Raw genomic sequence first — 6370 nt, 5'->3', positions numbered from 1 at the left:
TAGATCCTGCATTTTGTTTAAAAAAAAATTCTTTTTTAAAGGAATTAGGTCCCTCTGTCCTCATTTGGCCTGTGGCCACAGCGTCTGTTCCAGGAGAGGTGGGTAGAAGAGACCTTTCCCCAGGGCAGGACGTGGCCAACTGCTGGCCTCCAGCCCTCCTTCCTGCAGGCCAGCGCCCCGACTGGGGGTGGGGGGCAGGACACAAATCAGACCAATGGCACCATTGCTCACCCCGCCACCGCCAAAGTCATTATTGCTTATTTATAGAACTTTTTAAGAAGTATAGATTGTGGAGATTTGGGGAAACCTAGGAAAGCTGTTTTTGTGTGTGCTAAAAAACATACAGTTTGGGTGCCTGGGTGGCTCAGTTGGTTAAGCGACTGCCTTCCGCTCAGGTCATGATCCCGGAATCCTGGGATCGAGTCTCACATCGGGCTCCCGGCTCAGCGGGGAGCCTGCTTCTCCCTCTGACCCTCTCCCCTCTCATGCTGTTTCTCTCTCTAATAAATAAAATCTTTTTTAAAAAGTTGAAAAAAAAAAACATACAATTTACCATCTTGACCGTTTAAAAATGCAGTGTCTACTCTCTGGACGTGGTTGTGCAACAAATGGAAGTTTTATGGAAACTCTACCCACTGAACAGTAAGGGACTCCCCTTCCCAGCCTCTGCCCAGCCCCTGGCAACCACCGTTCTACTCAGAGTTGGGCTGCTCAGGGTAGCAGGGGGAATCCTACTGTATTTGTCTTTTTGTTCCTGGCTTATTTCACTTAGCATAATGTGCTAAAGATTCACCCATGTTGTCACATGACATGATTTTCCTTTTTTTTTAAAGCTTAATAGGTCATTGTATTTTTTTAATCCATTCATCCCTCAACGAACATGTAGTTTATTTCGACCTCTTTGCTATTGTGAATTGTGCTGCAGTGAACACGGGTATGGAAATAGGTCTTCAATTTTTTTGGGTATGTAACCCAGAAGTGGGATTGCTGGATCCTATGGTAATTTTAGTTTTTCCAAGGAACCTCCATACTGTTTTCCATAGTGGCTGCACGTTGTTACATTCCCACCAATGGTACACAAAGGGTTCAAATTTCTTCACATCTGTGCCAGCACTTTTTTTTTTATACTCGTCATCCTAATGGGTATGAGGTAGTGTCTCATTATGGTTGGATTTGCATTTTCCTGATTGTGATGTTGAGCATATTTTCATGTAGCTTGTTGCCCATTTGCGTATCTTCTTTGAAGAAATGTCTATTTAAGTCCTTTGCCAATTTTTTATTCTGGTTATATTTTTTAAATGATGGGTTGTAGGAGTTCTTTCTGATATCCTAGATATTAACCTATCAGATATATGGTTGACTAATACTTTCTCCCATTCTGTAGGTTGATTTTTCACTCTGTTGATTGTTAACGGTGCAGAAGTTTTAAGTCTGGTGTAGTCATTCCCATTTGTCCATTTTTGGTTTTGTTTTCTGTGCGTTTGGTATCAAATCCGAGAAGTCATTGACAAATCCGATGTCATGAAGCTTTTCCCCTATTTTTTTTTTCCAAGAGCTATATCAATTCAGGTCATATGTTTAGGTCTTTAATCCATTTTGAGTTAATTTTTGTATGTGGTATAAGGTAAGCATCCAACTTCATTGTGTGTATAGAACACACTGTAATTTACTTATTCTCAGGTACAGGTTTTTTTCTCACATTTTAACAAATTACAAATTAGGATGACAACTGATTAGTTGATGGAGTCTTATAATTAATTGGTAGTACTTTTTCCTTTTAATGGCACATAAAATAGCTTTTTAATTGGTGAATTTGATGAAATTGAGTATATAGAACACAGAAGAGTCAGATTCCTATTTTCACATTTGTATATTTCATGGTGTCCTGATTTTTCGCACTTACCATTGTAGGATGAGCATTTCCCACATCCTTAGAAGTGGATCATTTCATCGGCTGTAATCTGTACCAGTCTGGTGCAGGATGTTGATCGTGAGGGAAGCTCTGCATGGGGGTGGGGGTAATATGGGAATTCTCACTCACTTTTGCCGTGGACCTAAAACTGCTCTAAAAAGTAAAGTCTTTCTTATAAAAGCACCTAAAAAAAAAAAAAAAAAAACTAAGAAAAAAAATAGATAAGTTATATTCTTTGCTCTCTGACCCCCTACTCTGAGTCACAGCCAACCCTGGGTGCACTGGGGTTGCTCCTTGGTGGGGTCACTGTGGGTCTGTCCAGGTCCACTCCTTAGCTGGCAGGCCTAGGAGCCTGGTTTTGTCTCCTTCCAAGAGCGAGCAGCTGTAAGGACATGGTCTAACTTCTGTTTTCTAAACATATGTACCATTTTTAATATTGAGCTTTTGCATTGGCAATGATGCTGTGAAACTCAACCAAAAGGTTGAGAGCTGGTTCCAGAGCACAGAGCTCCTAAGCTGCAAAGATCAGGCCATCCCCACCTCCATGTAGCACCATAGTGAGAGCATCCCATCATTCATTCCTTTAACAAATCCTCACTGAGCACCAACTATGTGCTAGACCCTGTTCTCAGTGCTGGAGCTATAGCAGGAACTAAGCACAGCCCCCTGCCCTCATGAAGCTTCCATTCTTAAATAAGCAAACCATATACTGTATCAGATGGTGATAAGTACTAGGGAGAAAAATCAACAGGGAAGAAGGATAGGACATTCTGGAGGTGGGAGGGAGGGTTGTTAAAGAGACAGGCATGGTAGATTAAATGAAGTCCCCCATTCTTTGCTGCTTTCCCTTTCCAGAGGCAGAGTCTACCCCCCACCCCCTTTGGACATGGACGGGCCATCTGGCTTCTCTTGATTAGTAGTAGAATGTGGCAAAAGTGATGTTGAGTAAATACCCAAGCTTGGGTCTCAGGAGACCTTGCAGCTTCTTCCTGTGATATCTTAGAGCCCTGTCCCGAGCCCACCGTGTAAGGAAGGCAGTCTAGCTGATGGGGGATGAGAGGCCATGACGGGTCTCCCAGCTGAAAGCCAGCACCACCTGCTACAACATCAGTGTGGCCATCTTGAACCTTCCAGCCCAGCTGACCCTTTAGCTGAATGCAGCTCTGTGGGTGACACGTGGGTGAGTCCAGGCACACCCAGCAGAGGAACTGCCACCCGACCCACAAAATGGTGAAAATAACGAATGGCTCCTGTTGCAAGACTCCACGTTTTGAGGGTGGGTTGTTACCTAGCAATAAGAGCTCATTGATACAGCAGGTTACAGACAACTAGGGTTGTGGCTTCTAGGTTTGTGGGCTGGTGGTTATTTGCATGGAGGAGTTAAAACTTGCAAGATGCTGGATGAATGTGGGAGGGGCCGTGCCCAGTGTCCCCTCAGTCATCAGTTAACCTCAGTTTCCTTAGCTACAAAATGGGAGAATTGGTTAGCTCTTAGCCACAGCCCCGCGTTAATTAAAATTTGAACACCTTCTCCATTATTCACTGCTAAAGTTAGCAGGGGGGGTGAGACACCACTTGACCTTCTTTCCCTCATAGCAACCTGACACTCTTCCCCTTGGTCAGGTTTCCTGGTCCCTTTGCCAGCATTTGCTCTAAATTTAAGGCTGCCGTTAATAGGAGGGAAAAAAAAAAATCAACGTGACTTGAAACCTTTTGAGTAGAAGGCCACACCTGTAGACATTTAAGTTAAGGCTACTCTTAACTTAGTTAAGTTAGTTAGTTAGTTAGTTAACTTAGGGTTAGTGTGGTTTGGTCTTTTCCTCTCTCTTCTCCTTCTCGGTGGTTAGTTCAATTCCCTTTCCCTGACTCCTCCACTTGCTTGTGGAACATTCACTCTTAACAAGATGGTTCAAGGCAGCTGTGGACTTTAAAGGAGCCAGGAGGGGTCACAGGTGGGTCACAGGCTGAAAAAAAAATCAGGCTACCTCAGAAGCCCCCAAACAAGGCAGGAGCCTTAGTGAGCCCCACCACTAGGCAGCTCCAGCCCTAGGGACTCGTCCTTTCCTTAAAGGTGAGCCTGCTCTCATGGACACTCCGGCTTCTCCATGGGGCTCCTGCACAGTTAGAGATCCGCCTGGAGGAGATCAGAGGACTGACAGACCCAGTCATTCCCCAAGATGCTTAGGTGGATTCCTTTTGGGGAGGATGGATCTTGTGAGAGTGGGCTTGATAGAGCCAACTCCCGAGGACCCGCTGTTTCGTGCATCACTGCTTGTGACCAACTACCTCAACACATAGAGGCTGAAAACAAGACCCTTTTCAGGTTCTGGGGGTTGGCCAGGTAGTTGTGCTTCATCTATTGTTGGCTCAGGTGTTGGGATGGCTGGTAGGCCCACCGTGGCCTCCCTCCCATGACCGACACTTAGCTGGAACTACTGGGTTGGGACCTCCATTTAGCGTGGGGCTGCTTGGGCTTCCTCATAGCATGGCCTCCAAGAGGGTGCAGCTCGAGAGGAAGGAGACATGTTTCCTTGTGGCCTCGTAGGGCTAGAGCTGAGAAGTCCCAGGTGATCACTTCTGCCACAAATGATGCATGTTTACACCCTATTGATCACAGTAGTCACAGGGCCAGCCCAAATTTGGGAGGAGGGGATAATCGACTCCACCTTTCAACAGGGGAGAGGCCTGCATGCAACGCAGGGAGGGAGTAAATCAATGGTGGCTATCTTTGGAGCCTTTACCACCCCTATCATTCCCGACTTTGACTTTGAGTATAAACACTGATTGGTGCTCAGCCCTGGGGCTGGATCCCGCAGAGGACGCAGAGATCTAGGAGGTGGATGTCCTTTGTCTCCACCCCAACCTCAAAACAGTTTGGACTAGATGCTCTCCCCTCTCCTTCTGGCCCTGAATGCCTCCAGAATTGACATTCAAAACATTCCTCTCCCCTCACCCCACCCCCCCAAACACACTCCCACCCACAACTGCGGGCCAGAGTACTGAGGCCTGGCCCAGACACTGTCAGGGACCAGCAGATGCCAGCTCTTGGTCCGGGGGTAGCCTGCTGGACTGGATAAGCTGGGAAGGCTGAGTGGGGGCAGAGGGGCCAGTGGGGCTAGAATGCAGGGGAGGAGGATCTCACAGGCTCCCCTGGGCTTAGTGCCATCAAACAGGCTGGAGAAAGTGAGCTCAGGCTCCAGCACCTTCGCCCTCTGGGTTTGGGCCTTTTAGGAGCTCTAGCATTTTTTTTTTTTTTTTTTTTTAACCCAGAGATCACATCAATGTCATGGACCCCAAATCAGAACCCAATAGCAAGAGCTTGGAGTGAAAGCCAGGGCCACACCAGGGATGGTGGGGGAGTGAGGGGAAATTCCTGCAGCCCAAGTCCAGCCATTGGGTTAGTTCCTGGAAGGACTGGTTTGAAGCCGGCTCTGGACTTTCCGGCCCTAGAGGCCATAACCTTGCCCTAGGGGGCTTGCAGCATCGTGACCCTCAGCCCACTTGTAAGGCAGGGCCTGGCTAGCCCAGCTGAGCCGCAGTGAAACGACCATCCTTCTGTACCCAAGCTCCCACAGCGCTCTTCACAGCCCCTCTGCTCACGGAGAGCTGGCCCCCGCTCCAGGGCTCGGCAAGTGTCCTCCTTTCTCCCTGAAGCCTTTCCATCCTGGAAGCGACGCCTCCCTGCTCTGAGCAACTCACTCCCCGGGCTAGTCAGTGGAGTCCCACTTTGGGATGACTCTTCCCCTTACCAGCTGCCTGGGTGTGAACCCCGGGTGACTTGCGGCGGGTTAGGTCACCTGTGGTGGCTCAGTTTCCTCATCTGTAAAATGGGGATAACACTACCACCCACCTAGTGGTGGTTGTGAGGATCACAGGACCCAGTGCGCACCAATCACTTGGCACATTGCCTGGCACGCGGTAAGCCCTAAGAGCACGGAAGCCAACAAGAACTACCTCGCCATTGCCTCGTGCGGGCCACGCACTGCATCAGGCACAGTGACAGGGGAGGGATGATGCCAACTCCCGCTTCCCCAGGGCTGGGAAATCGGAGGGCCGCGCCACCGCTGGCGGGCTGGCCTGAGCCAACGAGAACCGGCCTCATCCTGCAGCGAGCGCCCCCTGCTGGCCACAGGTCTCTGGGCCGCCAGCGGGGGCTGGCGCCGCACCTGTCGCCCCGGAGGGCCCCGGGCGGGCGTGAAAGTGAGGGGCTGCAGGAGTGGCTTTGCCTACCTTTGCGCGTAGCTTAGTCATTTTCTGGAGACGGGTTGGCTGGAGTAGACCCTCCCGGCAAAGCTGTGAGAAGCCTGGCTCCCTTACCCAGATGACCACTGACATCTGGCAATTCCAACTCCTCATCCCACTCAGCAAACAGATAACCCAGGTCTTACCTGAGTCCAGGCTGCCTTCATCTCTCTCTTCGTCTCTCAGTCTGCTGCCTAGTCCCGCCGCCGCCACCCT

The sequence above is a fragment of the Mirounga leonina genome, unplaced genomic scaffold (assembly GCF_011800145.1).
Source record: "Mirounga leonina isolate KUSES-001 unplaced genomic scaffold, KU_Mleo_1.0 Mir_200, whole genome shotgun sequence".
NCBI classification, from domain to species: Eukaryota; Metazoa; Chordata; class Mammalia; order Carnivora; family Phocidae; genus Mirounga; species Mirounga leonina.
This window is presented reverse-complemented; position numbering follows the sequence as displayed.